We start from the raw sequence: 11830 nt of genomic DNA, 5'->3' as shown, positions 1-11830 counted from the left end.
CAACATCTCCAAAGAAACAAGAGCTTGAAATGATACACTGGACCAAATAGATTTCACAGATACTTAAGAACTTTTCATCCAAATGCAACTGAATAAACATTCATCTCAAGTGCACACGAAACTTTCTCCAGAATAGACCACATACTGGGTCACAAATGAGGTGTCAACTAATACCAAAAGATTGGGTTTGTCCCCTACATATTTTATGAGCATGATGCTTTGAAGCTATTACTCAATCGCAAGAAGAAATTTGGAAGAAATTCAAACATGCGGAGGTTAAAGATCATCCTGCTTAAAGACAAAAGGGTCAACCAGGAAATTGGAGAAGAATTTAAAAGATTCGTGAGAACTAATGAGAATGAAGATAGAACCATTCAAAATCTTTGTGATGCAGCAAAAGCAGTCCTGAGAGGGAAATACATTGCAATACAACCATCCTTCAAAAAAGTGGGAAAAAACCTCAAACCCATAAGCTAACCTTGCACCTAAAAAAACTGGAGAAAGAACAGCAAATAAAACCTACACCAAGTAGAAGAAGAGAGTTAATACAGATTCGAGCACAACACAATGAAACCAAGACCAGAATTGTGGAATAGATCAACGAAACCAGGAGTTGGTTCCTTGAAAGAATTAATAAGAAAGGTAAACCATAAGCCAGCCTTATTAAAAACAAAAGATAAAAGACTCAAATTAATAAAATCATGAATGAAAAGGAGGGATCACCATCAATACCAGGGAAATACAAACGATTTTAAAAACATATTATGAACAGCTATACGACAATAAATTAGGCAATCCAGAAGAATTGGACACATTTCTGGAAAACCACAAACTACCAAAACTGGAACAGGAAGAAATAGAAAACCTGAACAGGCCAATAACCAGGGAGGAAATTGAAGCAGTCACCCAAAACCTCCCAAGACACAAAAGTCCAGGGCCAGATGGCTTCCCAGGGGAATTCTATCAAACCTTTATAGAAGAAACAATACCTATTCTACTAAAGATGTTCCAAAAGATAGAAAGAGATGGAATACTTCCAACCTCATTCTATGAGGCCAGCATCACCTTAATTCCAAAACCAGACAAAGACCCCACCAAAAAGGAGAATTATAGACCAATATCCCGGATGAACACAGATGCAAAATTTCTCAGCAAGATATTAGCCAGTAGGATCCAACAGTACATTAAGATTATTCACCATGACTAAGTGGCATTTATCCCTGGTATTCAAGGCTGGTTCAACACTTTTAAAGCAAAGAATGTGATAAATCATATCTACAAAAGAGAAAACAAGAACCATATGATCCTGTTAATAGATGCAGAGAAAGCATTTGACAAAATACAGCATCCATTCCTGATCAAAACTCTTCAGAGTGTAGGGATAGAGGGAACATTCCTCAGCATCTTAAAAGCCATCTACAAAGAGCCCACAGCAAATGTCATTCTCAATGAGGAAACACTGGGAGCCTTTCCCCTAAGATCAAGAACATGATAGGAATGTCCACATTCACCACTGCTATTCAACATAGCAGTCGAAGTCCTAGCCTCAGTAATCAGGCAACAAAAAGAAATAAAAGACATTCAAATTGGCAAAGAAGGAGTCAAACTCTCCCTCTTTGCAAATTACATGATACTGTACTTAGAAAACCCAAAAGACTCCACCCCAAGATTGCTAGAACTCATACAGCAATTCAGCAGTGTGGCAGGATACAAAATCAATGCCCAGAAATCAATGGCATTTCTATACCTTAACAATGAGACTGAAGAAAGAGAAATTAAGGAGTCGATCCCATTTACAAATGCACTCAAAAGCATAAGATATTTAGGAATAAGCCTAACCAAAGAAGGAAAATATCTATACCCTAAAAACTACAAAACACTTCTGAAAAAAATTTAGTAAGACAGAAAGAGATGGAAAAATATTCCATGCTCATGCATTGGAAGAATATTGTGAAAATGTCAATGCTACCCAGGGCAATTTACCCATTTAATGCAATCCCTATCAAAATACCATGGACTTTCTTCAGAGAGTTGGAAGAAATCATCTTAAGAGTTGTGTGGAATCAGAAAAGACCCCTAGTAGCCAGGGGAATATTAAAAAAGAAAACCAGAGCTGGAGGCATCACAATGCCAGATTTCAGGTTGTACTACAAAGCTGTGGTCATCAAGACAGTGTGGTACTGGCACAAAAACAGACACATAAATCAATGGAACATAATACAGAATCCAGAAATGGGCCCTCAACTTATGATCAACTAATATTCGACAAAGCAGGAAAGATTACCCACTGGAAAAAAAGTTAGTATCTTCACTATATGATGCTGGGCCCTTTACTGGCATAATGGAATCAGCATCCTGATCTTTAAAAAAATAGAAATAAAAAATAAATGGTGCCGGGAAAATTGGACAGGCACCTGCTGAAGAATGAAACTGGACCATTCTCTTACACCATACACAAAGATAAACTCAAAATGGATGAAAGATCTAAATATGAGACAACAATCCATCAAAATCCGAGAGGAGAACCCTGGCAACACCCTTTTTGAACTTGGCTACAGCAACTTCTTGCAAAATACATATGAAGGCAAGGGAAACAAAAGCAAAAATGAACTTCTGGGACTTCATCAAGATAAACAGTTTCTGGGATCCCTGGGTGGCGCAGCAGTTTGGTGCCTGCCTTTGGCCCAGGGCGCGACCCTGGAAACCAGGGATCGAATCCCACGTTGGGCTCCCGGTACAAGGAGCCTGCGTCTCCCTCTGCCTATGTCTCTGCCTCTGTGTGTGTGTGTGTGTGACTATCATAAAAAAAAGATAAACAGTTTCTGCACAGCAAAAGAAACGTCCACAAAACTAAAAGACACCCTGAAGAATGGGAGAAGATATTTGCAAATGACCTAGCGGATAAAGGGCTAGTATCCAAGATCTCTAAAGAACTTCTTAAACTCAACAGCAAAGAAACAAACAACCCAATCATGAAATGGGCAAAAGACATGAACAGAAATTTCACAGAGGAAGACATAGACATGGCCAACAAGCACATGAGAAAATGCCCCGCATCACTTGCCATCAGGGAAATACAAATCAAAAACCACAATGAGATACCACCTTGCACCAGTGAGAATGGTGAATATCAACAAGACAGGAAACAACAAATGTTGGAGAGGATGTGGATAAAGGGGAACCCTCTTGCACTTTTGGTGGGAATGTGAACTGGTGCAGCCACTCTTGTAAACTTTGTGTAGGTTCCACAAAGAGTTAAAAATAGAACTGCCCTATGACCCAATTGCTAATTGCACTGCTGGAGATTTACCCCAAAGATACAGATGCAGTGTAACGGCAGGACACCTGCACCCCAATGTTTATAGCACCAATGTCCACAATAGCCAAACTGTGGATGGAGCCTCGGTGTCCTTCGAAAGATGGATGGATAAAGAAGATGTGGTCTATATATACAATGGAATATTACTCAGCCTTCAGAAATGACAAATACCCACTATTTGCTTCAACGTGGAGGGAGCTGGAGGGTATTCTGCTGAATGAAGTCAGTGAATTGGAGAAGGAGAACCATTATATGGTCTCATGCATTTGGGGAATATAAAAAATTGTGAAAGGGAATAATGGGGAAAGGAGAGGAAATGAGTGGGAAATATCAGAGAGGGTGACAGAATATGAGAGACACCTAAATCTGGGAAATGAACAAAGTTTAGTGGAAAGGGAGGTTGGTGGTGGTTGGGGTCACTGGGTGATGGGCACTGAAGGGGGCACCTGATGGGATTAGTACCATTTGATATGCTATATGTTGGCAAATTGAGCTCCAATAAAAATAATTTAAAAAAAGAGACTCTCAACAGAAACAAACTGAAGATTGATGGAGGGAGATTGGTGGGGCTAGATATGGGATGGGGATTAAGAGGGTACTTGTGATGAGCACTGGATGGTATATGTAAGTGATGAATTATGAAACTCTACTCCTGATAAAAAATTTAAAAATTTAAAAATAAAAATGCAGATATGAACACTAAAATAAAAAAACAAAAAAAAATTAAAATGGCACAATTACTTTAGAAAAGAGCATAGCAGTTTCTTAAATGGTTAAACATAGTTATGACATGATTTTGAAATTCTACTTCAAGAATAATGAATTGATAAATAAAGTATGTTATATTCATACAGTGGACTATTACTCCTATAAATGCATGAAGTACTGAAACATGCTACAACATGAATAAACCTTGAAAACATTACGCTAAATGAAATAAGTTAGTAGAAAAAGGCCATTTATCAAATGATTCCATGTATAGGAAATGACTCAGCAAATCCATAAAGACAGAAAAGTCTTTATAGCTGTCTTGGACTGTGGGGAACAAAGAAAGAGACAGGGAATGACTGCTAAATGATATTAATTTGAAGCAAATACTTCAGTGTTTTTACTATATTCACTATGATGTGCATCCATCACTACTAACTCCTGGACATTCTCATCATGTAAGGTTATGTAGTTCAGGGATAGTCAAACACATGAGGTGTGCTGTATGTAGCATAAGCTTAGATCTAGTTATGTACACTAGGATTATGTGACAAAATATGATATTTAAGTTCAATCCATCAACCTTAACCTGATATTTTCTTCTAAGTTTTATACTTTTAGGTCCTACTTTTAGAGGTTTAACCTAGTTTGACTGAACTTTTATATAGTATAAGGGTCCAAATTCATTGTTTTGCATGTGTACATTCCATTTTACAAAAACCAGTCATTGAAATAAAATGATTTTATCATTAAATGGTCTAGGTTCCCTTTTCAAAAAATTGTTTGGCAATGAGTATATATGAGGGTTAATTTCTGAACACTCTATTCTATCCCATTGTTCTGAATATCTGCCTTTATGCTACTAAACATACTAAACAGTATTTTGAATATCATACCTTCATAAAAAGTTGTGTTGTCAGCAAATGCGAGATTTATTTAAAATCTTTTTCAAGTCTGCTATGGGCAATTTTGAGTCCTTTGAGGTCCCAACATGGACTTTACAAGGGAATTTTCTATTTCTGAAAAGGTACCTAGGGAGTTAAAAAAATGTTGGTGTTTTAAATTATTTTTTAAACATACAGTGTTTTATTAGTTTCAGGTGTACAATATAGTCATTCAATAATCACATACATCATATAGTCATGACGAGTGCATATATTAATTCCTATGAACTATTTTACACATTCCCTCCAATCTCCCTTCTGATTAACCATCAATTTGTTCTCTATGGTTAAGCTATTTCTTGATTTGTCACTCTCTCTTTTCTTTCCATTTTCTCTTTTGTTTTGTTTCTTAAATTTCAAATATGATGAGGAAAATCTCATGGTATTTGTCTTTCTCTGACTTGCCTTTCTTGCTTAGCATTATATTTTCTAATTCCATCCATATAGAAAATAGAAGGATTTCATTCTTTTTTATGGCTGAGTAATATTTTATATTATATATAATATATTTTGATATTCTATATTATATATGTGTATATATAATCTATTTAATATTCTATATGTGTCTATATACGTACATATATAATATAGAATATTAAAATATACATATGTATACACACACACTCACACATCTTTATCCATTAGTCAATCCATGGACACTTGGGCTGTTTCTATAATTTGTCTATTGTAAATAACATTGCTTTAAAAATTGGAGTCCATGTAACCCTCTAAATTAGCGTTTTTGTATTTTGGGGGTAAATATCTAATAATGCAATTGCTAGATCATAAAGTAGTTCTATATTTAACTTTCTGTGGAATCTCCATCCTGATTTCCACAGTGGATACTCCAGTTTGTGCTCTGATCAACAATGCAAAATGGTTCCCCTTTCTCTACATCCTTGCCAAAACCTGTTGTTTCTTGTGTTGTTGATTTTAGCCATCCTGACTGGTTTGAAGTGATTTCCCATTGTAGAATCAATTTACATGTCCCCAATGATCAGTAATGTTGAAGATCTTTTCATGTGTCTGTTGACCATTTGTATGTCTTTGGAGAAATGTCCATTTGTGTCTTATGCCCATTAAAAAAAAAAATTGGATTGTTTGTTCTTGGGTGTTGATATGAATAAGTTCTTTAGATATTATGGATACTAATCCTTTTTGTTGTTGTTAACTAACTAGAATTAATTAAATTTAAATTCTATCTGCCAACGTATAGTACAACACCCAGGCTCATCTCATCATGTGCTCTCCTTAATGCCCATCACACAGTTACCCCAACTCCCCACCCACCTTACATTCTGCAACCCTCAGTTTGTCTCCCAGAGTTAGGAGTTTCTCATGGTTTGTCTTCCTCTCTAATTTTTCCCCACTCAGTTTCCCTCCTTTCCCTTATGGTCCCTTGCACTATTTCTTATATTCCACATATGAGTGAAACCATATGATAATTGTCTTTCTCCAATGGATACTAATCCTTTATCAGATATGTCATTTGCAAATATCGTCTCCCATTCCATAAGTTACCTTTTAGTTTTTATTGTCTCCTTAAATGTAGAGAAGCTTTTTATTTTGATGAAGTCCCAATATTTTATTTTTGCTTTTGTTTCCCTTGCCTCAAGAGACATTTCTAGGAGAAAAAAGTTGCTACTATCAACGTCGATGAAGTCACAGTCTGTGTTCTCTTCTAAGAATTTCTGGTCTCCCATTTAGGTCTTTAATCTATTTTTAATTTGCATTTGTGTGTGGTATAAGAAAGGGGTCCAGTTTCATTCCTTTGCATTTTACTGCTCTGTTGTTCCAGCACCATTTGTTTAAGAGACTATCTTTTTCCCATTGGATATTTTTCCCTGCTTTGTTGAAGATTAGTTGACTATATAGGTGTGGATCCACTTCTGGATTTTTCCCTTCTGTTCCATTGATCTACGTGTCTGCTTATGTGCTAGTACTATAATGTCTTGATTACTACAGCTTTGTAATACAACTTGAAGTCTGAAACTGTGGTGTTTCCAGCTTAGCTTTTACTTTTCAAGATTGCTTTGGTTATTTAGGATATTATGTGGTTCCATCAAAATTTTAGAATTGGTTGTTCTACCTCTGTGAAAAATGCTGTTTGTATTCTGATAGGGATTGCATTAAATGTGTAGAATGCTTTGTGTAGTATAGAAATAAAAAAATTAACAATATCTGTTCTCCTAATGCATGAGCACGGAATGTCTTTCCATTTGCAAATCTTACATTTCTATCATCACTGTATTATAGTTTTCAGAGTACAGTTCTTTCACCTCTTTGGTTAGGTTTATGCCAAGGTATCGTATGGTTTTTGGTGTCATTGTAAATGGGTTGATTCCTGAATTTCTCTTTATGGTACCATTATTGGTACATAGAAATGCAACAGATTTCTGCATATTGCTTTTATATCCTGCAATTTTATTGAATTCATTTATCAGTTCTAGTAGCTTTTTGGTGGAGTCTTTTGGGTCCCCTATATATTGAGTATCATGTCATCTGCAAATAATGAAAGTTTGACTTCTTCCTTGATGATTTGGAAGGACTTTATTTATTTTTGAGATCTGATTGCTGTGGCTGTTTCTTCCAGAACAGTGTTTAATAAAAATGGTGAGAGTAAATATCCTTGTATTTTTCCTGAATTTAGGAGCAGAGCTCTCAGTATTCTTCTTTCATTAAGGAAGATGTTAGCTGTGGGTTTCTCATATATGGCCTCTATTATATTGACATATGTTGCTTTAAACCTACATTGTTGAGGGGTTTTTTAATCCTTAATGGATGTTGGTCTTTTTTGTTGTTGTTGTTCTTTTCTGAAACATTTTTCTGCATATATTGAAATGATTATTTGGTTCTCACCATTTATTTTATTGACGTGATACAATGTGATGCACTACATTGATTGATTTGCAATTTGCAAATATTGACTCACCCTTACAAACCAGGAATAAATTCCAGGAATAAATCATAGCGAATGATTTTCTTAATGTACTGTTGTATTTAGTTTGCTAGTATTTTGTTGAGGATTTTGCATCTATGTTTATCAGGAAAACTGGCCTAAATTCTCTTTTTCAGTGGTGTCTTTATCTCATTTTGGTTTCAGGTTAATGCTGGTCTCATAGAATGCATTTGGAATTTTTCCTTCTTTTTCTGCTTTTTGGAATAGTTTGGGAAGAATAGGGATTAACTCTTCTTTATATATTTGGTAGAATTTGCCTGTGAATACATCTGGTCCTAGATTTTTGGGTTTTTTTGGGGAGGTTTTCTGTTTACTAATTCAATTTTGTCTTTGATGATAGGTCTGTTCAAGTCTTCTATTTCTACTTCAATTTTGGAAGTTTATATGTTTCTAGGCAAGTATCCATTTTCTTCAAGGTTGTCCAATTTGTTGGCATGGTTTTTTTTTTTAGTAATATTTTTATAGTTGTATTTCTATGTTATTTGTTGTCATTTATCCACTTTCATTTGTTATTTATTTATTTATTTATTTATTTATTTATTTATTTATTTAGATCCTTTATTTTTTCTTTTTGGTAAGTCTGGCTAGAGGTTTATCAATTTTTTAAAATGTTTTCAAAGAACCAGTAACTGGTTTCATCAATCTGTTCTAGTATTTTCTGGTTTCTGCATCATTTATTTCTAATCTTTATTATTTCCTTCTTTCTACTGGCTTTAGGATTCATTTGATGCTCTTTTTCTAGCTCCTTTTGGTATAAGGTAAGTTTGATTATTTGAGATTTCTATTGTTTCTTGAAGTAGAACTGAATTGCTATATACTTCCCTCTTAGAACCACTTTTGTTTCATCCCAAAGTTTTTGGGTGGTTGTGTTCTATTTTCATGTATTTTTAAATTTCTTTTGTTTCCTTATTGACCTATTCATTCTTTAGTAGCATGCTGTTTAACCACCATGTATTTGTGTTTTTTCCCAAATTTTCTCTTGTGGTTGACTTCTAGTTTCTTAGCGTTGTGATCAGAAAAGGTGCATAGGATGATTTCAGTCTATTTGTATTTGTTCAGGTCTGTTTTGTGATCTAATGTGAACATGTGATCTATTCTGGAAGATGTTCCCCGTGCACATGAAAAGAATGTGTATTTTTATGTATTAGGATGGAATATTCTGAATATATCTGTTAAGTCCATCTGTTCCAGTATATCATTCAAAGCCATTGTTTCCTTGTTTATTTTCCATTTCAATGATTTGTCCAATAATGAAAGTGGGGTGTTAATGTCCCTTACTATTGTGTTATTATCAATTAGTTCCCTGTGTTTGTTATTGTTTTATATACTTGGGTGCTCCCATATTGAGTGTATAAATATTTACATTTATTATATCATTGGATTATTACCTTTATGGATTACCTTTATGATTATAGTTTATGATTATAGATTATAGTCTATTTTGTCAGATGTAATTATTGTTGCCCCATCTTTCTTTTCACATCCATCCAAAACCCATCTTTGTCTCTTTTATTACAGACTTTGTTTAAAGTCTAGTTTGTCCAATACAAGAATTGCTACTCCAGCATTTTTTGACATCTATTTGCATGATAAAAGTTTCTCCACTGCCCCACTTTGAATCAGCAGGTGTCTTTAGGTCTACAATAGTCTCATGTAGTCACCATATAAATGAATCTTGATGTGTTTTTGTTTTTATCCATTCTGGAACCCTGTCTTCCAATTGGACTGCTTAGTCCATTTACATTCAAAGTAACTTTTGGTATATATGTATTAACTGCCATTCTCTTACTTGTTTTGTGGTTGTTTCTCAAGATTGTCTCTGATCTTTTCTTGTCTTGCTCTCATGGTTTACCATTTTTTTTTCAGTGATATATTAAGATTGTTTTCTTTATTCTTTGAGTGTTTATTACTGTTTTTTTGATATATGGTTACTATTTAGTATATAACTTCTTCTGAAAATAGCAGTCTATATTATTTATGGTCATTCATGTTTAAACCCACATTTTAGGTGTATTTTTTCATGTTTTATAAACTTTGTGTGTATGTGTGTGTGTGTACTTTGATTTTTTCAGAAATATTCATATTTTCTGCTTTTATGTTTCCTGCCTTTATACTGTCACTTTTGTTGTCTCCACTCAAGAGTCCCCTTTAATATTCCTTGAAGGGTTTTTTTAGTGGTCACAAACTCCTATGAATTTGTTTGTCTGGGAAACTCTTTATTTGTCCTATTCTAAATGATAGCCTTGCTGGATAGAGTGTTCTTGGCTGTGGATTTTTCCCATTCAGTGCTTTGAATATACCATGCTACTCACTTCTGCTTTGCCTGATGTGGGACTTGATCCCTGGACTCCAGGACCACACCCTGAGCCAAAGGCAGACACCCATCTGCTGAGCCACCCAGGCATCCCTACAGTCTTTGTTTTTTAAAGTCTATTTTGTCAGATGTAATTATTGTTGCCCCATCTTTCTTTTCACATCCATTTGCATGATAAATGTTTTTCCATCTCCTTACTTCTAATCAGCATGTGATTTTTGGTCTGAAATTAGTCTCTTGTATGGGTCTTGTTTTTGTTTTTGTTGTTGTTGCTTATCCATTATAACAACTTATGTCTTTTGATTAGACTATATAATCCATTTATATTCAGAGTAATTATTGATATGTATTTGTTCCATTTTTTTACTTATTTTGTATTTTTTTCTATAGATTTTCTCTGATCCTTTCTTCTTTTGATCTTTTTCACAGTTTGTTGGCTTTCTTTAGAGATATACTTGGAATCCTTCCTCTTTATTCTTTGCATATTTATTAATGGTTTTAGCTTTGTGGTTGCCCATAGGTTTGTATATAACATTTTCTGCATATAGCAGTCTATATGAAGCTGATGGTCACTTAATATTAAACCCATTCTTTACTCCTCTTCCTCCCATGTTTTAGATACGTGATGCCATATTTTATATCCTTTTTTTATGAATCCCTTGACTTATTTTTACAGAAATATTCACTTACTACCTTTGTGGGTTTTTTTTAAATTTTCATACTCTCACTTATGGTCTTCCTTTTCACTCAAAGAGCCCCTTTTGATATTTCCTGTAGGACTGATTTAGTAGTCAACTCTTAGTTTTTGTTTAAGAAACTCTATCTCTCTTTTTATTTTGAATCATAGCTTTGCTAGATAGAGTATTCTTGGCTGTAGGTTTTTCCTTTCAGCATTTTGAATATATCATGGCACTCTCTTCTGGCCTGTCAAATTTCTGCTGAAAAATCTGCTCATAGCCTTATGGTATTTCCTTTGTATGTAACTGTCTTTTTTACTGCTTTTAAGGTTGTTTTCTTTGTTGCTACTTTTTGACATTTTAATTACTATGTGTCTTGGTGTGATCCTTCTTGGGTTGAATTCTTGAGAGTATCTCTGTGTTTCTTTCCTCAGATTAGGGAGGTTACAGCTATTATTTCTTCAAGTAAATTTTCTGCCCACTTATTGCTCTCTTCTTTAAAATCTCTATACTATAAATGTTACTACCCTTGATGGAGTCACTGATTTTTCTAAGACTGTTCTCAATTTGCATAATTTTCTTTCCCCTCCTTCACTCAGCTCAGTTCCTTTCCATTACTTTCTCTTTCTTAATTCATTAATTTTTTCCTCTACTACATAGCACCTATTTATTACATCCAGTGTATTTTTAATTTCTTTTATTGTGCTCTTGATATCTGATTTGTTATTTACCCTTGTTAAGGGTCTCACTAAGGTCCTCCACTTTTTTCTCCAGCCCAGTTTGTATCTTTATGATCATTACTTTAAATTCTCTAAGAAGCATTTTACCTATATCCATTTTATTTTGGTCTTCTGCTGTGGTTTTGCCCTTTTCTTTCATTTGGAAAAGATTTCTCTGTCTCTTCATTTT

Source organism: Canis lupus, chromosome X (genome assembly GCF_011100685.1).
Source record: "Canis lupus familiaris isolate Mischka breed German Shepherd chromosome X, alternate assembly UU_Cfam_GSD_1.0, whole genome shotgun sequence".
Classification (NCBI taxonomy): Eukaryota; Metazoa; Chordata; class Mammalia; order Carnivora; family Canidae; genus Canis; species Canis lupus.
Note: the sequence above shows the minus strand (reverse complement) of the source record.